General features: G+C 40.0%; 1 protein-coding gene across 3 annotated transcripts in view; it reads left to right on the forward strand.

Moving 5' to 3' along the window:
* The window catches only part of PTPRR (protein tyrosine phosphatase receptor type R), a 302,321-nt gene that overhangs the window by 182,716 nt on the left and 93,175 nt on the right, over positions 1-26,430 (forward strand). The window lies entirely within an intron of this gene.

Consider the following 26,430-nt stretch of genomic DNA (forward strand, 5'->3'; position numbering starts at 1 on the left):
GCAGGTGTCTCTATGTCTCTTTTCCTGTCTTCCCTTCCCTCTCAATTTCTCTGTGTCTCTACCCAATAACAAAGAAGTAAAATATTTAAAAAAAACAAACTTTGTTTTAAAAAAAAGAATCTTAGTGGTCCGGGAGGTGGCACAGTGAATAAGGCTTTGGACTCTCAAGCATGAGGTCCCAAGTTCAGTCCCTGGCAGCACATGTACTAGAGTGATGTCTGGTTCTTTCTCTCTCTCCTATCATCTCTCATGAATAAATAAATAAAATCTTTTTTGAAAAAAGAATCTTAAAAGAAACTACAGGTTCAAGATGCTCTGGTCTCTCTCCCAGTTCCTATTAATATAATCCCATTATGTAGTATAAGCTTGGAAAGCACTACAGAGTTAAGTAATTAATTAACTTTCCTTCATATTTGTGGCATGCAGAAATTGACCTAAAGAAGCTTGACACACCTGGTGGAACACACTTCTTACAATGCACAGTGACCTGAGTTCAAGCACTCAGTCCCCACCTGCAGGGGCAAGTTTCATGAGCAGGGAAGAAGTGCTGCCAATGTCTTTTGTTCTCTCCCTCTCCATTCTTCTTTCCCTCATCATTTCTCTCTGCTTCTATTCAGCAAATGAATTAATTAAATATAAAAAAGAAGCTTGCATAGAAGCAAATAGGCTGAAGATCAACTATAGATCTGAGTTTCTCTGCTAGAACTACTACTACTGCTATTTATAAAACCATGATTTAAGTTAAATAAGTTATGGTATACTTTTCCTAACCTACAAAATATGATAATATCTGTTCCATCTTACTTGAAAAGGTACCATAGGATGAACATTTTTTAAAACCCAGGATTGTTCAAGCTCTTCTATTTACTGAATTGATACAGCTGATTCAGTCACTTGACATATAATATGCATAAACCATCAATCAACCTATAGTTCTTTTATCCTGTTCACAAATATACATTTATGAGTTTTGCTATTTAGTGTTATTTAACTAATAATATCAAATGAAATCTGCTATCCTAACCACTGAACAAAACCCTATGATGAATACATGAATTGAAAATATGCTCAGATATTGCTCCACACCTGCCTTATGTCTACCTTAGAACCTGTTTATTTACCTGAAATACGGGGAAAAATAACATATTCTTTTTATTAGAATTGTATAAGCAGGGAGTTGGGCGGTAGCACAGCGGTTAAGTGCACGTGGTGCATAGCGCAAGGACCAGCAGAAGGATCTCGGTTCAAGCCCCCGGCTCCCCACCTGCAGGAGAGTAGCGTCACAGACGATGAAGCAGGTCTGCAGGTGTCTGTCTTTCTCTCCCCCCTCTGTCTTCCCATCCTCTCTCCATTTCTCTCTGTCCTATCCAACAATGACAACATCAATAACAACAGCAACGATAAAAACAACAAGATCAACAAAAGGGAAAATAAATATAATAAAAAACTTTAAAAAGAATTGTATAAGCATATGTTGATATAAGTAAAATTTTAATATATCACTTGGCTGCTCCAGTCTGAGGCCATAGCTGTTTCTTCTTTTTCTGATCCATCTCTGCCCTCCTAAAATCCTCCTCTTGGGGGGTCCAGGTGGTAGGGCACCAGGTTAACCTGCAGGAGGGTCACTTTGCAAGTGGTGAAGCACATCTACAGGTGTCTTATCTTTCTCTCCCCCTCCTCTCTCACTTTCTCTCTGTCCTATCTAACAATAGTAACAGCAATGATATTGTGGCACAGGCACCGAGCTATAACCCTGGAAGCAAAAAAAAAAAAAAAAAAAACCCTCCTCTTGTCCATTTCTAAGTCACTGTGTGCAGCTAGATTCTAACTGATCAGTAAAGAAAGGTTTGCATAGGCCAAACTTGGAAGCAATGCAGATGCCCAATGACAGATTAATAGCTAAGACAGCTGTAGTGTGTGTACACAATGGAGTATTATACAACTGTTAAATGATGAAGTTGTCTCCTCTGCAATATTGTAGTCAGAACATGAAAGAACCATGTTGAGTGAGATAAACCAGAAAGAGAAAGACAAATACTGAATGATCTCACTTATAGGTGGGACTTAAGAATAAAGGATAATAAGGGAGGACATAAAGTAGAACTCTTGGAGTGATTGTGACATATTGTACCAAACCAAAGAACTCTGAGGAAAGACAAGAGGATGGTGCATTTGGGGTCATGGTGTGTCTCCTAGACACCAGTCAAGGGGAGATGAGAGGCTGTGCCTGTGTGTTAAAGACTATGCTGTAAACCATTAACTTTCCAATACCATTTCTTTAAAAGAAAGGATGACATTCTGACTTTAGAATGATACATTTTGGGGTCAGAAGATGGCTTATCTGGTAGAGTGCACGCTCTGCCATGGAGGACCCAGGTTTGAGCCCCTGGCCCACACATAGAAGCACCTGCACAGGCGGAAGTTTCCTGAGTGGAGGAGAAATGCTGTAGTCTCTCTCTCTCTCTCTCTCTCTCCCTTTCTCTCCCTCCCTTCTTCCCTCTCTCCCACCCCTCTCTCCTCTCCCCTCTCCCTCTCCCCCCTCAAAGAATATTTTTTAATTTATTATCAGATGGAGACAGAAAAATTGAGAGGGGGTGGAGGAGGAGAGGGAGAAAGATAGACACACCTGTAGCACTGCTTCATCACTTGTGAAGCTCCTCCCCAGCAGGTGGGGACTAGGGGCTTAAACCTGAGTCTTTACATGCTGTAATGTGTGTGCTTCTGTGATTAACCATCTGCATCATCACCTGATATATATATATATATATATATATACCAGAGCACTGCTAAGCTCTGGCTTATGGTGCTGATAGTGACTGAACCTAGGGCCTTTGGTGCCTTGGACTTGAAAGGCTTTTGCATTACTGCTATGTTGTCTCCCCAGCCCTTTTTCTCTATATATAAAAAGAGAAAGAGGAGAGGGGAGGGAAATGAAAAATGAAGGGAATGGGGGTATGGGGAGAGGGAGGGAGAGGAGAAGAGGGGAGGGAAAAGGAGGGATGGGGAGAGGAGGGGAGTATATGGGAAGGGAGGGGAGGAGAGGGGAGGAAAGGAGAGGAGAGGGGAGAGGAAGGAAGGGAAGGGACCAGCTCACTGAGACAGTGAAATCAATCACTTATGGAACCCCAGCAAAAACTCTGGTGGCAAAAACTGAATGATATGTTTTCTTCAATTTGAAACCAACTACTTGTAAATAGAAATTTCTTCAGATTTCCCCTCTTAAAATTCCATTTGATAGAAAGGAAAGCAACAGGTCGATTTGTATTATTTCCCTGTTGGGTTTTCTCCAGGGCAGTTAGAGAACTGTCCAGAAAGGAAGGGTGTACGCATTCAACATGGCATTCTCATGACTTACATTCTCCTCTGTGATCAGTGAGTGGGCCTGTAGGAATATGACATTAGTGAAGGCTTTCTTTCTGTCACAGCAGAGTTTTCTACAGATCCCCAAGGGCTGCTTGGTTTCCCAGTGAATAAACATCCATTAGCATGTCTTAAACTATTCCATTACAGAGTTTGTATTGGTGTCCACTGACCCTGTGAAAATTATGATGTGACACCAGTAAGTGTGAATTTAAGGGATCTTTTAGAGGTTGTAATTTGCCCTCGACTGGGAGATTTCTATCAGAGCTAGAAACGTGCCTGCAACATGTCAAGCATGGAAATGACAGGTTTTGCCAGGAAACTGGTAGCTCTCCTACATCTAAAGTCAAAGTTTTTGTTTACTACAAATTCTTCTTGGCAAGGTGGAATGTCCTGACTTTTGTCCCTGTAGAGGAAAAGCACTACAGGATTCAAATGATACAATAATTTTTTTTTTCCTCCAGGGTTATTGCTGGGCTCGGTGCCTGCACCATGAATCCACCGCTCCTGGAGGCCATTTTTCCCCCTTTTTGTTGCCCTAGTTGTTGCAGCCTCGTTGCGGTTATTATTGCCGTTGTTGACGTTGCTTTGTTGTTGGATAGGACAGAGAGAAATGGAGAGAGGAGGGGAAGACAGAGAGAGAGAGGGGAGAGAAAGATAGACACCTGCAGACCTGCTTCACCGCCCATGAAGCGACTCCCCTGCAGGTGGGGAGCCGGGGGATGATACAATAATTTTTGTTGTGACTAGTGCTTTTTACCACTCCAAGTTAGCCTTTTCAGATAAAAAGAATAAGGCAGACAGAGAGATAGGGCAAGACACCAAAGCACTTCTCTTTTCATAGTGTGTTGTGGGGTATGGCTTGAGTCTGGATCAGTCATGACAAAGAAGGATCCCTCCCAGATGAACTATCTTGCTGGTATGCTTAAAAGAAATTGTTTTATTTATTTATTATTTATCTTTATTTATTTATTTATTGGATAGAGACAGCCATAAATTGAGAGGGAAGGGGATGAAAGAGAGGGGTAAGAAGTAAGCTGAGTGGTGGTGCACTAGGTTTAACTCATATAGCACGAAGCACAAGGACCCGCGTGAGAAACCCAGTTCAATCTCTGGCTCCCCACCTGCAGGGGGTTGCTTCACAAGCAATGAAGCAGGTCTGCAGGTGTCTTTCTGTCTCTGTCCCCCTCTATCTCCCCCCTCCCAGTTTCTCTCTGACCAAGTCAGTAAAAAAAAAAAAAATGACCACCAGGAGCAGTGGATTAATAGTGCCAGCCCAAACCCAATGATAACCCTGAAGGCAGAGAGAGAAAGAGAGAAATCTGCAACACTGCCTCACCACTCACAAAGCTTTCCCCCTTCAAGTGGGGACTGGGGGCTCAAACCTGGGTCCTTGTGCATTGTAATATGTGCAATCAACTAGGTGCACCACTACTCAACCATTTATTTATTTACTTACTTACTTATTTTTGCCACCAAGTGTATTGCTGGGACTCAGTGCCTGCATGACTTCCCAACTCCTGGCAGCCATTGTTTCCCATGATAGACACAGATAGATTGAAGGCAGGGGGAGAGGTAGAGAGGAATTGAGATAGCTACACTACCTCACTACTCCACTTCCCTGCAGGTGGAGGACTGGGGATTTGAACTCCAGTCCTTACTCATGATAACATATTCACTTTACCAGGCCCACCACTGCCCAGGCCCACTCAAAATTTTTAATTAAAAAATAATAACTTCATCATTATCAACTAAATACCCTTTGTGAGGTATAGGAGAAGAACATGGAATATGTGGGATTAAATAGCAAGAAACAGAGTATGCAAATATGCTCTGGAAATAGAGTTTGTATTCATGAAACAGAGGCACCCCTGAAAATAGTCAGGACCCCTATTTTCCTAGAAGAAAAATGAGAACCTGAACCTTCTCTCCTCGGTCTTAAGTGAAATGCCCTGGCACTATATTGAAAGAATGCCCCCAGAAGTCTAAGGACAATGCAGGAGGGAGAGTGAAGCATAGAAAAGAAGCCACAAAGAGGTAGTTTGGGCTGACATCAGGCCTCAGCCTGGTCTTACAGGGCTGCTGGAGCAGGAGTAGTGGTACCTCCAATATGGTTCACTGTGGTTCACATGAGGAAGATGGGGGCTGGGCATCTGTGGCCCTTGTCATTTAACCATTGATTTTAGGTGATCCTGGGGATAGTGAAGACTTAGTTTCCTAGGTATCTCTGGACTTAGCAACCCCCCTCAGTGGAGGGTAGCTTCCAGGGAAAAGCAGCTGTGAGCTATTCAGAAGCAGTATTGCCTGCACTGGGGGAGAGGGAAGGGCCCCAGACAGGTAAGAGTGATCCAGGTGTGGCACCAATAGCATTACCACACTTGTCAAAGGTCACAAAGCTAATCATAGCAGAGCTAAGTCTATAGGCTGGGTCCCCTCACTCGTTCTAGATTATTCAACTCATACTACATGACCTCCTCCCAATAAATATCGTTCTTCCCAATGGAACCTGTGACGCAACAACATTGAGCAACCTTTATTGATCATAACTTGTTTGTTTAAGATGGAAGTTGGAGGACTGTAGCAGAGCACATCACAGTGAACCATTTAGAAGCCAGTCATAAGTTCACTCAAAATAACACCAGCAACAATAGCAACTCAGTAAGATTTATTGACCTTTTACATACATTATCTCATTTAATCCCAGCCACATAAGTAATATTCCCATCCTTAGAGTGAGAATAATAATGCTTAGAGAGAACAACTTGTAGCCCAGATAACACAGAGTAAGTTACTGGGAGATGAGGTGAGTAAGGGTGTTAGGGTAACAAATAGAATTGGAGCCTAAACAGTCTAGCCTGAGTTATGCACCTATCAAGTACTAGGTTGTTTGTTTGAATGGGGAGCTGGGACTGATGGGATGGTAGCACATTACTAAATTCAGTGGGAAGCAATATATATATAATAAACCAATGAATTGTGTAGTAGGTGTATTCTAAAGTGTCACACTGTTACTCCTCTCAATAAATTTCACCCTTGGTTCTCAGAATGTTTTCAGAGTCTAATTCAAGTAAAAGGCAGTTGTGTGTGGTAGGGTCAGCATACTTGAGGTGGATAGCCATTTCATTATGAGTCAAGTGCTCACTCTCATTGGGTTTTTACTTTTGTCTAGTTGTTCCTATTCTAGAGCACAGGGGATAATTCAACATAAAAAAAAATAAAAGGAGGGTCCGGTGGCAGCGCAGCAGGTTGTAAGAACTGGCACAAGGATCCAGGTTCGAGCCCCCACCTCCCCACCTGCGGGGGGGGGGGGGCAGTCACATTGAAGCTGTGAAGCAGGTCTTCAAGTGTCTATCTTTCTCTCCCCCTCTCTGTCTTCCTTCTTTTGATTTCTCTCTGCCCTATCCAACAACAATGACAGCAATAACAGTAATAATAACAACAACGATAAACAACAAGGGAAGCAAAAGAGAAAAGTAGCCTCCAAGAGCAGTGAGTTCAGGGTGCAGGCATTGAACCCCACCAATAGCCCTGGAAGCAAAAGAAATGAAAAGAAAAAAAACATAAAAGGAGGGTAATTGAGGAGGTATCGAAAGAGAGGAGGCAATAATAGAGAAAACTCAAGTGAAAACTGCCCCTAAAGGGCACAGCAGGCAGGTCTCTGTATTGCCCAAACACAGATTAATAGTTAAGCCCATTTCACTAAGGCTTCCAAGCTGCTGCCCATGAAATGGGTCAAGAAGAACCAAACTAAAAGCAACTGCATTGACCTCTAACCGACTGCACGTAGTCACTGTGCTTATGGAGTACCTCCTACCTTCTTCACAACTCCATTTAAACTGGTGTCTTTTGTGTCTCTCTTGCAAGTGAATTAACAGGAACTTAGGGAGAGAAAACAACATGTTAAATGCCACAAAGAAAGAAAGATATAGTGGACATTTAAATGTAGACGGTCTGCTACAAACTTACACCTGACCACTGGATGCTATCCACCCCACTCCCAGGTAATACAGAGGCTCAGGTTTTTCAGCTCCTTTTGTTATGATCTGCTCCTAATAAAATACTTCTATGGGAGTGTCCAGCACTGAGGATGCACTGGCAACGTGCTCAAGAACCCTCCATTAACATTGAACACTAGGCCTTCTCCTCCTATATTTGTAAGATAGACACATGTTGGTACTCGTGTGGGGGACCTCACAGCAGAAGTAAGCCATGGTACTGGCCTCTCATGTTAACTCTAGTGGCTAACAACAGGAAAAGACCAGGAGACCATGTTAATCACAAATGATCTGTTTATTGTACAGAAGGAAGGGTTTACGTAGCAGAAGGGAACAAAGGGCATTTTTTACATGTGGTGGTAAGGGTGGGCTTTGGAAGATCAGAACCCCCATGGTGAAGGTTCTAAGGAATTTAGAGGGGAGAGTTCTGAAATGAAGGACATGTTAATTATGTCAACAAGGGAGAAGTAAACAAGGGGGAGCCTTGGAGGAAGATAGGGGAGTTAGATAAAAGTAGTGGAGGGGTTTAAGGAAATAGGAAGGAAGAGCCTTTTGGTCAAGGCAGAATGGTGCTATGTGGAGTATGTGTGATCACAGCAGGTGAACTATAGTGATCTTTAAGCAGGCAAACCATTTGGTTTATAACAAGGAAATGAGTTAAGTGTTAGGGGGTGTAGGTTCCTCTAATGCTTGGGAGACTGACAAGGGGAAACTGAGTCAGGAAAGCTTTTCCCTCTGAGCTCAACCCCTGGAAGGGAGAGGCTGACAGGTGGGGTATCTTTTCAGACCTCCATCTTTATGATGGGAGTTCCCCTATGCTCTTACCATGCTCTCACAATTAACCCCACAGACACGATTGCACTTTTTTTTGTCACTGTTGGGTTTCACTACTTTGAATCAACTTTTTTTATATTTATTTATTTATTCCCTTTTGTTGCCCTTACTGTTTTATGATGTAGTTATTATTGTTGTCATCATTGTTGGATAGGACAGAGAGAAATGGAGAGAGGTGAGGAAGACAGAGAAGGGGAGAGAAAGATAGACACCTACAGACCTGCTTCGACTCCCCTGCAGTTGGGGAGCCCCGGGAACTCGAACTGGGATCTTTACGCCAGTCCTTGCACTTTCTGCCACCTGCACTTAACCTGTTGTGCTACCTCCTGACTCCCATACTTTTTCACATAGGAAGAGCCTGAGAGAGAGAGAGAGAGAAGGAAAGACACTATAATATCTTTTTGTGTAGATGGCTTGGAGTTCTAAGGATTAAAACAAAAATTAGAAGAGATTCTTTTTTCTTAAAAAGAAAAGTCACAATTGGGTAAAGAAAATGGAGGTAGAAGGTTTGAAATCTACATGAATAGGGTGGTTAATTAAAAAAAGGAAATTAGCAGTAGGTACATGAATCAAGATGAGTAAAATGGAAGCCAAGATCTATACTTAAGGAATGGAAAGTAGCAGAATTCTGCCCCCTAAGATAGAAACTGACCGTTACTTATTAGCAGACACAGACTTTGCTTCTCTCTAAGCAGTCTTTGCAGCTGAATGAATCTCTGGAGTGTGAACCTGCAAGTGACTATTAGCAATCACTATAAGAGCGCCTTTCCTCTGCTTACCTTCCTTTTCCCCACTCGTGGCTCCCAGCAAAGTAATAGAAGTGAATCCCATTGGGTTCTCTTGCTACTATATCTTCCACCAGACTACCCAAAACACATGTGATTTGGGGTGGTGATTCGGGCAGCAAGGCCTCCCCAACATGCCTGTATCACTTACCTTTCTATATCCATTTACTTGCAATGTAATCTTGGACACTTTAATCCAACTTTACCAAGTGGTCTCCATTTCTACTTTCACTAGTGATGGGATCGGCGTGTGTGTGTGTGTGTGTGTGTGTGTGTGTGTGTGTGTGTGTGTGTGTGTGTATTGGGGGGAGAATTACCTTCTGGAAGCTCTTAGAGATATTCTGTAGAGTGTGACCTATTTAGAGTGAATCGAGATTGTTCCCCCTAGCCTTTCTGTTGACTTATTGTCCTGACCTTAAAGAAGAGTTTGTTGTGGTATAATTCTTGAGCTGTGTGTCCCTACCCATGATCAAATGAAAATTTCATTGTGCAGAATACTAAATGTGGTGCCTTTTATAATGAGATTTTAGTTTATTACTAAGGGACCATGTCCCAGATCTTGATGTACAAGCTGACAGAATTAGGTGAAATTCCTTTTTTTTTTTTTGTAAAAGAATTTTAATCAGGGCAGGCATGGACAATTCCCAGAGTACTCCTTACTTCCTATTTTAAGAGAAGCCAGCTTTGAATCTTACTTACTATGTCAGCTCTTTCCTGGCAGGCAGAGAGACATTCACCTTTGGAGTTATTTGAAATATGTCAGAAAGCTATAGCTCAGGATCCCACAGAGTACACTTTGTGAATTTTCTAAGAACATTGTTGTCCTATGAAATTAGGCACCTTTTACCTTGATCAGATTTGCCCAGTTATTGACATGTAGCCTCTATAGCAAATGGTTAAAAAATATATATATACAGATCATCTGTGGCAGATGATTCTAAGCAAAATTAAACAGTTTTTCAACTCTGTAAGTACACTCTAAACATGACACTGCCACTTCTATTTGGAAAAGCATTATGATTATCTGGGTGTAATTTAAAGATGGTTCTGAAGCTCACCTACCAGAAGCCTAGTTGCAGTACATGTGTAAATAGTGCCCTCTTGTGGAAAACTGTAAGACTGTTAGAAACTAGTCATTTAGAAGCTGGCTCTGGCTTTTATAAAAACACAGTACTTGAGCGTCTGGCAGGTGAAATATCACCTTTTGGGGCAGATACTTAAACAGAAGGTCTTCCTATCATGCTGAAAGAGCTGTAAATTGAGAAATTAAAAAGTGAGGTGGACACTTTCACCGTCTGTATGCTTCCTAACAATGCTCAACAAACACCCAGTCATTTTCATTCTGACACTTTTTTTAACCCACAAATAATTTGAGAATTGTATCTCAAGTGAAGTCATTATTACCTGATATGTAATGCAATACATCAACCCATTTATTTAGGAGTATTAAATTTGTTTTTCTTGAGATCAGAGGTTTAAATATAAGCCTGAGTAAATCTTCCCTTTGCCTGCGTCACTTCTCACCCCCCCCCCCAATCCAATTCTGATTTCCCCTCATTCTACTGTCTGTGTTCCACAGTTCCTGCCAATACCACATGTTCCAGAAATGTTTGTTAAAGGTTGACATGAATGAAGGAACACATCTTTAAAATTATGTTAGTTGTATGGAAAGAAAAACAGGGGGAGAGAGACATGCTTTCCATGACCTCCCCCTTGACCTACAGCCTGCACCCTCTGCTGCTGGCAGGGAGCCTGGACTCATTAACCACCAGAGGGAAGAGTCTGGGCAGCTCTCTGGCAGTTCCTCCATGATATCAGGCTGTACCACAAGCACTTAAAACCCTCGCCTTTCGCTGGCGTGAGTACCCTCTCCTGAGTGATTGCTTTTACTCTTCCTTTTTATTTTCTGTTAGATTTTGACCCCTAAGACAATTTACTACTAACTCCCTATTCAAAAGTAATGTCCTGGGGTCAGGTGGTGGAGCACCTAGTTAAGTACACACACTACAGTGTGCAAGGACCCAGGTTCAAAGGCCTGGTCCCCACCTGAAGGGGGAAAGCTTCATGAGTGGTGAAGCAGGGCTGCAGGTGTCTTTCTGTCTTTCTCCTCCTCTGCTTCACTCCCCTCAAAATTCTCTGTCTCTATCCAATACTAAATAAATAAATAAAGATACATTTTTTAAAAAAGTAATGTCCTTTTCCTGATAGAATCTTGCATCCATGTAGGATCCTGAATAATTTAAGCTCACTTTAATGAGTACCAGGGAAAAAGGGGAAGAATACTGTGCCAAAGGAACTGTGACAAGCATTAAAAATACAGGGGAGAGCTCCCACATATTCCTAAAGGAATATACTTGAAATAGGGATCCTAAGCCATCTGAGACTCCTTGATACAATTCAGAAATTGGTTGGTTTTTGAACTATTAAGTTCACCCCCTTAATCCTAGCCACAGAATAAACAAAACCTCTTTATGAATAAGTAACCATTTTCCTCTTCTGTGACCTCACAATTATCTCCTCTCCTCCTCCCCACCCCAACTCATTCATCTTTGTTTCTCAGCTTCCTAGTTGCCCTGTGTCATAAGGAGTTCTTTAAATATTGACTGAATAATAAAAAGTCATCCTTACTCAACAAAGCTACTCTTAGTCATCTGCTGCAACTCAGAAAACATTCATTTAGTTCCAGAAAGCTCTAGGACAGGGAGCTTTTTAAACATTTCCTCAATGTTTAATTTCTCCAGTCACTATATGTGAGCAATGAGTCCTATGTTTTTGTTGTTGTTTTTTTTAGTATATAAATCTTATAGAATGGCAAACGACTCTACCCTAAACCTGTTATTGCAGCAAAATATATATACATATATAAACACATAGGCAAGAAACATGATATCATTGAGTGATTCTATATTTGAAGTGATGATTTAGAAATCAAAATAGATATTTCAGATAAAATTGTAGATGTGGGGCCAGGATAGTAGCATGTTGAAGCCCATTTTGAATGCCTGTGGCCAGACATATCCCAGATTCAATCTATAGGCCAGTGCAAGCAGTGCCATTCTTTTGTTTTTTTGGTAAATCATGTCCAAGGTTTTAGTGGACAGCTATTGTGACAGCATGTACCCAGAAAGATTGCTGGAGTAGTTAGTTCTTCTATTAAATACAAAATACCTGAGAACAATGAGGGCATGCTCACTAAGTACTAGGTTGTTTTTTTAAAGTCATGGCATATTTCTTTTCTGTGTTTTTCTATCAAAAAAATTGTCACGACTTTTATTTTTTATTTTTTTATTTATTTAAGAAAGGAAACATTAGTAAAAACGTAGGATAGGAGGGGTACAACTATGACTTTTCTGATAACCCAGTATTTAAGTGGTCACCCAAATCATTCTAATTTAAACATATCCTTCCTTCTGTGACCACTAGGGGGTGCACTGAAACAGTAATATGGCCAAGAAAAAAAAAATGTTTAGCTCTGTATGTGACAGAAATCCCCAAGCTTGGTTTTATGTCCTGTATATTGAAATTTATGGTGTGTGTGTGTGTGTGTGTGTGTAAGAGAGAGAGAGAGAGTAGTGTATTGTGAAATCACAGTGGGCTAAGCCCGGGCTCCCCACCTGCAGGAGAGTCGCTTCACAGGCCTTGAAGCAGATCTGCAGGTGTCCATTTTTCTCTCCCCCCTCTGTCTTCCCCTCCTCTCTCCATTTATCTCTGTCCTATCTAACAACTATGACATCAATAGCAACAATAATAACTACAACAATTAAAAAGGGCAATAAAAGGGAAAAGAAAGAAATCATTAAAAAAAAAAACAAATGTCTCTCTCCCTGAAATATTGGTTTAATTATTGCATCTAATGACTTTATCCCTCCAAGACAGAAAGATTTGCACAAGATAAAATACCATTAGAATGTTAAGCACCTCAAACTACTAGTAATAAGCATAGTATTTAAATTTCAACTCAAGTTTAAAACTGAACACTCATAAAGTCATATATTGTTGGTCTGCTTCTAAGACCCCTTCTGTTGTATTGCTTGCCGCTGTGGTCTATTTACATAATCATTGTTTTGCCTGCACTGGTTTAATCCCCACTGGTTCTTGAGCTTTTTCCTTCTCCCCACCCCTACCCTACCTACATCCTCTTCTGACTTGACACTTCCGCCTAAGGAGATATATATAGGACAAGATTGTGATTAGAGATAGCTAGATCACACTGCATTCCTGCTCAATAAAGATTGAACTGTGTTCCCGGCTCAGCCATGAATCCCTGGTCGTCTCTCTCCCACCCGCGAAGCTAGCCCAGCATCTGGTGCCTGAAACAGGGACCGCAATATATATGTAGCCTTCTGACACTTAAAGCTTTGGAATAAATAATAAGGGTTTCTTAGTCATTATTCTAAAAATAATATCAACTTATTCTGTTTTTCCATTCCCATTCCCTCACTTCACTCTCTTTCTCGATCTCTTTGTTATTATCACCTGAGATTCACCTCTGCAGGCTAACTTTTTTTTTATTTATTCCCTTTTGTTGCCCTTGTTGTTTTATTGTTGTAGTTATTGTTGTTGTCGTTGTTGGATAGGACAGAGAGAAATGGAGAGAGGAGGGGAAGACAGAGAGGAGGAGAGAAAGATAGACACCTGCAGACCTGCTTCACCGCGTGTGAAGCGACTCCCCTGCAGGTGGGGAGCCGGGGTTCGAACCGGGATCCTTATGCCGGTCCTTGTGCTTTGCGCCACCTGCGCTTAACCCGCTGCGCTACAGCCCGACTCCCTGCAGGCTAACGTTTTATTTTGAGACACAGAGAGGGAAAGACACCACAGCATCAAAGCTTCCTCCAGTGCTGTGGGAGCCAGACTCTAACCTGGATCGTGTGCACGATCCAGGTGAACTATTCACATCTCCTCTGTCCCTCGTGTCCCTATTTTATTAAGACCACTTGTACTGCAAAGGTAATTGTTAATATATGTAATCCCAGGCAGGCTGGCTATTATCACATTCCTTCTTAATCAATAACTGGGGAATCTGGAGTTTCCACTTTCTAAATTCTTGGCAACAGAAGCCTAAGAAAGTAAAATATTGAAAAAAAAAAATTTAGATTTCCTGGTTAAACTATAGCTGTGTTTCCTAGGCTTGGTGGATAGTTTTATTCCATTGTGCTTTATTTATTCTTAGTAGAATGTGTGGGGATTGTTTTCAGGATAATGTCAGAGCAATTGTTCAGAACTGAGCTATGGGCCAACCTTAGGGCATTCTCCTGGGAATGAACTTGGCTAAGATATACAAAAGAGCCCTCCTCTTATCAAAAATACTTATTTTTAAACTTAAAGATAAATGAGGAAAAGTTTGATGTAAGATAAAAATAACAACGAAGTAAGTCAGTGAGTAAAATGATTAATCTGTTTCTTAGTGCACAGTTAGATAGATAGCAAGTAAGTTTTATCTCCCTGCCCTTTCCTTCATGATCATCTTATAATGTGATGAGGAATATATAGATATAGATAGATAAATAGATATGTATCTTCACTGGGGAGTTACCTTTCTACTTGTGAAGGTATGAGGTAGTGTCAACTATGAAATAGGATGCTGTATTGGTGATGTTAGACTTTGATGCTTCTTCAGTTCCTATTAATTTGTAATAAACTACAAATAATGTATTCTTTCTTGTAGAGATTTCAAATGCAGTTAAGCCAAAACATAGCATATAAATAATTTTACAGTAATCTTCACTGCAAGAGATAGCATTTTCTATCTTTAGACATACACACACACACACACACACACACCATGCCAATAATATGTATTAGCAACATATAACAGCAGTGGTAAAAATGGGGATGTGGGAAAGTACCAATAGTAGTTGTTAACAGTAGCCATAACTGTGGTAGCTACAGTGGAAAAATCTGCTATGGTAATAACAACACAAATTATAATCATAATGACCATAATGGCAGAGAACTCCATGATAATGGCTGTAGCTACAATGAAAGCGCTATGGCAGCACAAGCAGTAGCAGTAGTGACATTAATAATACCACCACAAAGGAAAGCTTCAGTGCTGTGGTGTCTTTCTTCTCTCCATCTCTCTCTCTCTCTCTCTCTCTTTTTCTGAGAAAGTTGACTCAGAGCATTGAAGCCCAGGGGATGACAAGAAAATAAAAGAAAATTAATCTCTTAGTACTTTAATGGTCATTTTTTTTTTTTTTACAATTTTCAACTTAACGTTTCAATAGTATTGTATTTTGCAAACATTTTTCCTCAGCTATTTAATTATTACTCAACAACTTACTCCTATTGCTTTGGGCTTTTAAAAAAGATATATTTTTATTTGTTTATTATAGATGGAGACAGAAATAAATTGAAAAAGAAGGGGCAGATATAAATATATCTATTTATATATTTATATATAATATATATATAAAGAAGGGGCAGATATAAAGCGAAAAAGAGACACACCTACAGCTTTACTTCACTGTTGTGAAGCTTCCCCTCTGGAGATGAGGACCAGGGCTTGAACAGTGATCCTTGCACACTGTAACATGTGACACTTTGTATGCTATTTATTGTAGTTTTGTTTGTTTATTTGTTTTTACTATTTAAGATCTCTCCAGTATTTAGAAATATTAAAGGGGGTGCTGGGCGGTGGCGCACCTGGCTAAGCGCACATGTTACAGTGTGCGAGGACCCGGGTTCGAGCCCCCATCCCCACCTGCAGAGGGAAAGCTTCTCAAGTGGTGAAGCAGGGCTGCAGGTGTCTCTCTGTCTCTCTCCTCCCTATCACCCCCTTCCTTCTCAATTTCTGGCTGTCTCTATCCAATAAGTAAATAAAGATAATTTAAAAAAATTAAAAAATTAAATTAAAAAAGAAATATTAAAGGGACAAATTAACAATACAATTTAACTTGTTAGAATCCAGAGCTTTTAGCTGTATCTCCACAAAGAAACTTGCACGAACGAAAAAGCTTAATATTGTTGGTACTTTGGTTCTTTTATGTTCCTAGTCATCTATGGCCCCATATTTTGACATTTTAGATCATAATTTATATTTGCAATATTTAATCTTCACATCCAGTTGGAATTATCCTTATACAAAAGTTTTCCTCTGTCCCAGGAAGCTCTAATTTAAATGAAAGGAAAAACTGAACCAAAAGCCACAGCAATGCATTAGTAAAATTTTATTTTATTTTTTACACTCATGATAATACTGAATCTTGAATACAGTATGTGGTTTCTAAAATATGATATTGCTTTAACTTTTGTGTTTTTTTAATAATTAGACTACCATAAATAAATACATATCAAACATATACATATATATATATATATATATATATATATATATATATATATATATACAAAAATGCCCTCAAAAGTTATCTTGGGACTTTTCTGCTCAGGATTTCAAGCTGAAGTTTCAGTGATATGATTTGATTTAATTTCCAAGTCTCTTATCTTCAGTTTATTCTTGTTAGTACAGTTGCTACTGGTTTTTAACTTGTACACAGGAAACCACTGCCAATCAATTTTGTTCCCAAGGTGACAGGAAACCCTGGTTGGTCAGATGTTGATTGTGCTCACATTTTATGCTCCACCCATCATATTTTCTTCCCTTTTGGCTGAACTTAAGACAAATTAATCAGTGGTTGACATCTGGCAGACAGTTTTGGTGTCTTCTTAGTGACTTGTTGGCCTGTGCAGTTAAAAAGTAAAAATTCAGAGCATAAAACTTGTAGACAAGAAATATAAATACTGGAATGCTGACTATTTGGCTTTCCAACTGGAAATGTGAATTATCTCATGTAATGAAACATCTGCATGATAATATTTACCCTTTTTTAATAATGCTGAATATAAATACCAGATATGAAATGTGTAAGGGGCCTAGGAAGGAGCTGGGAGAAGCTAAGCATTTTAGCAGATCTCTGTTACTGATGAGTAGTCTTTAGCTACTTGCCTATATTCTTCAGAATAAATATTCTTCCACATAAGCAAATTTTTGGTCCCTGAAGTCCCTCAAAGCAAATGGTGGCTAACCTAACAAATAATTAATTCATAATTAAAATCTAAGAGGGAAATTAAACTAAAAGACCTTCCCATCCCTGGAAGCCATGCTTAGATGGAGCCTCCTCTTAGAAACTCTTGGTTTCTATGACTCTATGAAAAGAAAAATAGCAAACTGTTTACTAATATTGCAAACTGTTGTCAGAACACTTAGGTTTTACCTTTGTTGCTTTGTTTTTGAAGAAAGTCACAATGAAGTATATGGCTGGTATGATTAGGTTTCATAGTAGAGATAATGAAAAATGCCTCAAGAACTTTTTATTTATTTATTTTTTTTTTTATAGAAGATGAAGGAAGGTGAGATTAAGATAGACCTAAAAAGGGCAGGTATGTTGGACCGGATAGGCTTTTCCTGTTCCTAAAATGTCTTGTATTCTTACACAGGAAATTCATTCTTATTCACCCCCAGGCATTTGCAAGTCTTAGGCACAAGACCTAAAAGTACCCAGGTTTATGATGGTAAGAAAGCAGGAAAGAAGTGGGTAGGGGAGGAAGATACATGGCAGGTCCAGAACCAGGACACATTTCCCAAAATGTAGAAGAGAGGTAGCCATTTGTTCACCCATGTCTCCTGTGTTTGCAGAACAAACTCTGCTAGTTCATTCCTAATCCTTTCCACATCAGAATTTGGATCCACTTAAAGTTCAAGGGTCAGTTCTGGCCATAGACTTACCCAAGGGTTGGTGACTCCTTGAGAACTTGCTGCCTTTGCTGGCCCTGTCAGTCCTAGTATAGTCCAACCACCTTCCCCAAGACTTCGTTTCTGCATCTGTCAGCAAAGGGAACTTTGATTCACTTAATTTTCATTTTCACCCAAGTCTCTTCCATTGAACAGTTAGGCCTGTGAAACAAAAGGTAAGAACTAGATAAGTCTTACAGTGCTTTGAGATCCTAATCACTTAGAGAACCAGGCTTGGCTTTACCATTACCTGAGCAGACTAACAGCCCAAGATGTTATTTATTTATTTATTTATTTATTTATTTATTGCCACCAGGGTTACTGCTAGGGCTTGATGCCTACACAACTCCACCATTCCTGATAGCCATTTTCCCCTTTTTTGATTTTTATTTTTAATTTTTTATGATGGATAAACATAAAGAGGGAGAGAGAGACACCTGCATCACTGCTCTCCACCTGCACAGATGGGTACCCAGTGGCTTAAATGTGGGTGGGTATATCACCACCCCACCCCATTAAGTGGACACTTTTTTAATTTATTTTTTATTTAATAAAGGATAAATTAACAAAACTATAGGATAGGAGGGGTACAACTCCACACAATTCCCACCACCCAATCTCCATATCCCATCCCCTCCCCTGATAGCTTTCCCATTCTCTGTTCCTCTGGGAGCATGGACCCAGGGTCATTGTGGGTTGCAGAAGATGGAAGGTCTGGCTTCTGTAATTGCTTCCCCGCTGAACATGGACGTTGGCTGGTTGGTCTATACTCCTAGTCTGCCTCTCTCTTTCCCTAGTAGGGTGGGTCTCTGGGGAAGCAGAGCTCCAGGACACATTGGTGAGTCTTCAGTCCAGGGAAGCCTGGCCGGCATCCTGATGGCATCTGGAACCTGGTGGATATTTTTAAGCAGCCAGTAAGACTGGCATTTGCCAAGGCCTTATAAGAAATTTGGTAGTAAGCCAAACAGCCTCCTGCAACAAATTCAAAATGTCTTTGGGAGGTATTCATATTCTCCTTCCATCGTAGTCAGTAGTCTGCTTTCAGTTTGCATGGCAGTCTACTTGGGCAAAAGCAATCTACTACAGTCCTGCTCCTCTTTCTGCATACTGCCCCATCAGCAACAGGCAGAAGAGTGGCAGCCTCAGGGCCACAGCTAGCTACCAGTTGCTATTCACAGCAATAGTGTGTGCCTTTCCTGATCCTTGAAAGCAGTTTTGCCATGTAGCATATAGACTGGCTCTAATTGGCATCAAAACAGTTCCTTCGGTTCCCTATCAACATGTCTAATCTTCCAAGCTGAGAGATGTTGGATATTTGATTGACAGAGCTGTATGTAAGAGCTTTTGTAGGGCATCCAAGCAATCAAGATAACAATGGGTAAATTGCTGCAATGTCTTTCTTGCAAGGACATATGGCAAGTGTGTTCTTCTGGATGATCCTGTTTATATAACACATACGTTTTAACTAAGCCTGTCTGGGCATGCTTAAAATAGAAAGCATTACTAGTTTGGAATGCTTTTTGTATAGGCAGATCTTTATCCAGTGATAAACTGAACTTGAGCTTTAATCTGATGCCCGATAGAAAAAAAGTTGTCGGGACAAGAATAAAAGAATAGAGACAGTAAGGCTGTTGAGCATTTTTAAGTATAGATTAATGCCCCAAGGGTTGGTGTTAATAACAATAAGGGAAAATGTCTAGTGACATTGGGGGGGGGGGTTCAATTTGCCTCACATGTATGAGTTTCCTGGTTCAATCCCTTGCATATGACTTAACAATCCCCTGCATATGACTTAACAATTCTCTGGTGTCTGTCTCTCATAAATAAATCTCTCAAAGTAAACGAAAAATGTCACAGAATCACTCTGCCCCTTTGTGGAAAGATACTACGAAAAGCTTGCTATGTTGATGGATATTAAGTATTTGTTCAGCTGTTCCAGATGCCGTGCAACTATATTCCTCATCACCCCCTCAGAAAGGCAGGCTTTATGGTTTCAACTTGGATTATGAAGAAACTAAGGCATAGACATGATGTGAATGGCAGAGCCCATAAACTACAGACATGAGCCTAGGTCTTTACCATCAAAGCTGATATTCTTTCTTATCTCCTGCCTCCCCTTCATAGAGTGCTTGTTATTCTTCTTATTTCACATTACATGTAATGGTATTCATATTGTAATCAGTTCTGTCTGTGGAGAAAGAGAAGCATCCCGGGGTGAGGGGAGAGTGCCAACTAATTCTCATAATAAACCCATCCTACCATTAAAAAAAATAAATAAATAAATAAAAATTAAAGAGCTAGTGGTTCCACCTCCTGCCCCTAGATGGCAACACTGCACCACTGATGCAAAAAGAGCCATTAGAGTCAGCAGCAGGTTGGGTATTTGCTTCTGTTTGAAGGACTTGCAATAAGTGGTTTGTTGCTCTAGACTTAAAGTCCTGCTTGCAATATGTGTGGCCATTTTAAGATGTAAACCCAAATTAAAGCAACAAGGAGAGGAATCATGTGGCATCTGAAAGCTGACAGGCTGTTCTTAAAAGTCTTCCTTTTCAGGGAACCTTTCTCACCTGTAGAAGATAGTTTCAACACGTGTGCCATGTTTGTTCCAACAGCAAATGTGCCCTAAGCTCCCCAGATATGGCATCGATGCCCCTTTAGAAAAATGTTCCTATTAATCATAAAGGATTTTTTATTTTGTTTATTTTTATTTTATTTTATTCTTTTTTAAAAGCGATGACAATGATTTCTGATACACGAAAGCAATAGAATTTGGGAGCTTAAGGTTTTATAATTTTTATTCTTTCAAAAGCAAAACAAAACCAAAACTTCTTTCTGTTTTGTACCATTCTTGCTCACTTAACAAAACAATAACGTGAGTCAGAAGGTTTTATTCAGGTTCTATTAGGATTTGCATTGGAAATGAATTTCTGTGTTAAAATGTGATTTCACTGTAAAGATGTCTCTCAGGAAAAGATAGGGGTGAAGAGCCTTGCAAGGTTTGCATTTATGAGCCCTGGGTTCCCGTAAAGCTACATGACTTATCGAGGGCAGCCCAGGACTGAATTGGCAGTACATTAGAAAGCATGATTATAAGAGGGAAAGCTGAAATGGCCCTCATGTCAGCTGTTTTCCTCCACAGGATACTGGGTGATTCCTGTCCCAGCCAGATACTGATTACTTAAAGCTTAGCCCAAGAGTTCTTGTCAAAAAATGATTTCCGTAGCATATTTTGACTTGCTGAGGTCTGAAGAACTTTTTGGAATTTGCTAGGTGTGGGCCTGAATTTCAAGAATCGTCCAGTACTCTGTGGGTAAAGGAGCCCTATCCATTTGAACACATTGTCTTGGGCACCTCCTTGCTCTCTCTATTCAAAGTTTTCTCAGTCTTCCCATCTGGCATGCAGAATTACTGGTGGGAAATCTAGTGTTGATAATTCAGACAAGTAAAAATTTATCGAGTTCAAAGGACTTCAATTGGTTTTATACAACATTGTAAATTTATGTCATTCTATAAATATGCTCAATCTGTAAATTTACCTGTTCTTATACTTCCTCATAGTGATTTCACTTGTTTTCTAAGCCTCTTATGTCTTTCACCTCATAAACAAACTCAGCATATTAAATGGTTTAAAACTATTTTTATAGTGATTGCTTCTCTTCACATGAAATAAAAATAAAATTTATACACCATCCAACATTTCAAAGTATCCTGCCAAATATTCAACCCAGAATTGCAAGCCCCCAAAAGGGTGAGTGCTTGTATTTTTTTTTTTTCTTTTGCCTCCAAGGTTATTGCTGGGGCTTGGTGCCTGCACTATGAATCCACTGCTCCTGGAGGCCAATTTTCCCCATTTTTTTGCCCTTGTTGTTATGGTTATTGTTAGTGCTGAATTTTGTTTTTGTTGTTGTTGGATAGGATAGAGAGAAATCAAGAGGGGAGGAGAAGACAAAGAGGGGGAGAGAAAGATAGGCACCTGCAGACCTGCTTCATTGCTTGTGAAGTTACCTCCCTACCCCCTGCAGTGGGGAAGCTGGGTCTCAAACCAGGATCCTTACTCCAGTCCTGGTGTTTTGTGCCATGCGTGCTTAACCTGTTGCACTACTGCCCGGCCCCCTGAGAGCTTGTATTTTTAAGATAGTGAACCATAAACTTTTTATAAGTCTTTCTGGAAAGTACAACTACCAGTGTTAAGACTTACGGTACTTTGTTGTTTTAAACATTCAGCAGTTAGTTAACAGTTACAAGTATGACACATAATATAGCACTCAAATCAGAAAAAAATTTTAAATTTTTACTCTGGGTTACAGTTAATTGGGGGAGATCTTCAAATATTGTAGCTCTGCAGGATTTTGCTAAAAACTTTTATTTCTCACTTCTTAGCATAATTCTTTATCCCTACTATGAAACAACGAGTGCAGGGAAATAACTAGCAGGTTTTAGTTTATAATTATTTGTTCATAATAATAGCAAGTGCTATTTTTTTCTTCTGGGATTAATGAAAAATATTATGATTAAGCAGAAGAAACAATCTTCAGCCAGTCCTGGAAATCTCTTGGTCTTGAATCCTTCTTTCCCTTCCCATACTTCAAATCTCTACCTTGCAGAGAAGCATATGCATTCAGGAGAATAACTGTGATTAAGCCCATTACAAGGCACACCTCCTATCTGGTGAGTTATCTTTCCTGCCCTGTTTCTTTGTTACTTTTTAAGATCATTGATATGCTGTGACTGTTTGTGAATGTGACTTTCTGAACAAACATACTAGAAGTACCCAGTCAGTTTCTTGTCTTTCTCAACTGTCTTCTGACAGCAAGAAAGCAGGGAGAAAGGTTAATTTTATACACTGCTGTTAGTGATCTGTTGTGAACCTTTGAAATTGTGACTGTCTTTAACATTAAATATATACTTACTGTTCAGTCCACAAGAAATTCTCTCTAATTTAAAAATAAGAATACAGTGCCAGTACTTAAAATATGTTTATCGTTGCGTATTATAGGTTTCGGTAAGGACAAAAGAAAACATTTTAAATGACCCTTAGTAAGGGAAGAATTGAAGAGACTGTCCTGAAAACATGCAATCAGTAGATAGTATTTTCCGTGGAAAAGGTTGTATAGGGTGGTTTAGGAAGTAGCATAGTAGATAGAACACTGAACTTCCATGGATGCTCTGGTTTATGGTACTCTAGGAGAATGGACCTGGGATTTTGGTACCTCCAGTATAAAAATCTTCTGCATAACCACTATGCTATCTCCCTTGCCCATTTTTTAAATTCAACAGAAACTCTGGTTGCATTTTACTAATCTAATTTCCCTCCTTCTAAAAGGCAATCGTTATTCTATTCTATGTCTGACTTTTAGCATTCCTATATATGTATTTTTTTTTCTTTTAACCAGAGCACTGCTGAACTCTGGTTTTTGCTGGTGTTGGCCATTGAACCTGGAACCTCAGAACCTCAGGAATGCAAATTTGTTATACTACAGATGGCGCTATCTCTCTGACCCTCAAAAAAGTTCTTAAATCTTGATATGTGCATATCAACAAATAATTATGATTTTGTATAAGTGCTATAGAAGTAGAGCCCATAATATGTACCACACTGACATAGTTGATCAAATCATTAAATGTAAACACTAAAACTATGAAACTTTTAGAAGAAAACCTCAGTGTAAGCCTTCATAGATGAGGCAATGATTTCTCAGAAAAATCACATATACACACACACACACACACAAGAAAAAAATAAATGAAGCTTCATCAAAATAATTTTTTAGTTGTGCTTCAAAGAGTTCAGTTGGGGTTTTTCAGAGTAGGAACAATGAGACTGCTTGTGTACATACAGACACACACACACACACACACACACATACACACACACACACACACACACACACACAAAGAGAGAGAGAGAGGGGGAGAGAAATTTATTATAAGGAATTGACTCACACAGTTATAGATTCTTCTTCTAGCATTTGCCCTTCTTCCATAGCCAGTCAACAGCGTCAGGTTGAGCCTGATGTAAAGTTTTGAGACCTCCTTTGAATCTGGAGAGGTGGCAGTCGTTGACTATGTGGGTCATAGTCTGTCTGTAACCGCAAGGGCAGTTCGGGTCATCTCTGGCTCCCCAGCGATGGAACATAGTGGTGCACCGGCCATGGCCTGTTCGATAGCGATTGAGGAGGGCCCAATCATAACGTGCTAGGTCAAAGCCGGGTTGACGCTTGCAGGGGTCTGTGATGAAGTGTTTGTTCTTTACCTCAGCTGACTGCCAACTCTGTTTCCAAGAGTCTGGAACAGAGAAGTTCAGTGTAGGCGTAGGGGACCAGATTGGGTGACGAGACGTCAAGCGTTGGACAGGGTGGGCGAAGATATCCGCGTATATTGGCAGGTCCGGTCGAGCGTAGACGTGGGAAATGAACTTAGATGATGCCGCATCCCGACGAATATCTGGCGGGGCGATGTTGCTAAGAACTGGTAGCCATGGAACCGGGGTGGAACAGATGGTTCCAGAAATGATCCTCATGGAGGAATATAATTTGGAATCGACCAAGTGGACATGGGGGCTATGGAACCATACTGGGACACAGTATTCTGCAGTGGAATAGCATAATGCCAGAGATGATGATCGTAGTGTGGAAGCGCTCTCACCCCATGAGGAGCTGGCCAGTCTTGCAATGATGTTATTCCTCACACCCACCTTTGCTGCAGTTTTTATGAGATGTTCATGAAATGACAGAGTGCGATCGAGAGTTATAGATGATGACAGGTCACAAGGTTTGCATGTTGGGCCAGCAAGCTGGAGACTCAACAGAGTAGAAGGTATAGTTCCTGTAGAAAGTTCTCAGACTTGAGACCCAGGAAAAGTCAATGTCTTAGTGGGTCCAAAGACAGAAAAAATATGATATCTCGGTTAGAAGGCTATTAAGTAGGAAAAATTCCCTCAACGTTGTGAGAAGACTAGCCTTTTTGTTCTATTCATATGTTCAGATGCTTGAATGACCACCTATGTTATGGAAAGCAATCTGCTTTATTAGTCTAGCAGTTTAACTGCTAGTCTCAGTTATCAAACAGAATAATGTTTGATTAAATGTGTGGGCACTTCATGCATGACCCAGTAAAATTAACATATGAAATTCACTAGCACAGATGCTATCAAGAATGTGAAGAGACAATCACACCATTGGAAAAAATATTTGAAAATAATGTATCTTCTAAGAGTCTAGTATCCAGAATATGCTCATGGTTATCAATTTTAAAATAAAAAGACAGGGCAGGGGATAAGATAGCATATTGGTTATGCAAAGAGACTCTGATGCCTAAGGCTCCAAAGTCTCAGGTTCAATCCCCTGAACCACCATAAGCCAGAGCTAAGCAGGGATCTGGTAATAAATAAGTAAATAAATAAATACACAACCTAATTTTAAAATGGGAAAGGGATTTGAATAGATATGCTTCCATAAAGATATGCAAGTCAGAAAGCACATAGGAGTTGCTCAAAATAATTAGTTATTAAGGAAACTGAATCATAATCACTATCAGATATCACTTCTTTTACTAAGCAGGATGACTTTTATTAAAACTATACACAATAGTATGTATTGGTAGGGAAATAGCTGGTGTTGAGGATGGATATAGGTGTAGCCATTTTGTGATAACATTTGGCAGTTTCTAAAAAGTTAAGCATAGCATTAATATAGCCAAGCAACTCCACTTCTAAATTACACACAAGAGAAATGAACACACATGTCCACACAAAAATATGTACACAAATGTTGATAACACAATAATTCATGATAACCAAAGTGGACATATTGCAAATGTCTGTCAAAGATTAAATGAATGAGTAGCACACAGTATGTCCATATAATAAAATAGATTGTGTTATCAAAAGAAAATTAAGTGCTAGGACCGGGTGGTGTCATACTCAGTTATGCACACATGATACTAAGTGCAAAACCCACGCCAAGTATCCTGGTTCAAGCCCCCCTACTTTCCACCAGCCGCAGGGATGCTTCACAAGTGATGAAGCAGGTCTGCAGGTGTTTGTCTTTCTCTCCCTCTCTCTAACTTCCTCTCCTCACTCAATTTCTCTCTGTCCTAACCAGTAAAATGGAAAAGATGGCTACCAGGAGTAGTAGATTTGTAGTGCTGGCATGCTGGCATGAAGCCCCAAAGATAACCCTGGAGGCAAAAAAAAAAAAAAAGGAATGGAGTGGTAATAGACACTACAATATGGCTAAACCACAAAACAGTATGATAACTAAAATAAATCAAACATAGAAGATAGTGTAATTCGATTTATATGAAAATTTCAAAATAGGCATATCCACTGACGCAGAACTTACATTACTGGCTTCTAATAATCTGCAGAGAATGAGAAATAGGAGTAACTTCTAGTGCACAAGGAGTGTCTTTGGGAGGAGTGAGGAAAATATGAAATTGATTGTTATAATTTTTACGAAACTGTGACTATACTAAAAAAACACCGACTTGTGTACTTGTAAAGAGTGCATATGTGCCAGGAAGATAGTATAGTGGCTATACAAAAATACTCTTCTTTGAGGCTCTGCAGTTCCATGTTCAGTCTCCAACACCACTTTAAGCCAGAGCTGAACAGTGTTCTGAGAAGAAAGAAGGAAATCAAGAAAAGTTCAACCTTGAATCCCTGCCTACATGGGGGGAGCTTCACAAGAGGTGAAGCAATGTTGCAAGTGTCTTTTCCTTC

The sequence above is a fragment of the Erinaceus europaeus genome, chromosome 7 (genome assembly GCF_950295315.1).
Source record: "Erinaceus europaeus chromosome 7, mEriEur2.1, whole genome shotgun sequence".
Taxonomy (NCBI): Eukaryota; Metazoa; Chordata; class Mammalia; order Eulipotyphla; family Erinaceidae; genus Erinaceus; species Erinaceus europaeus.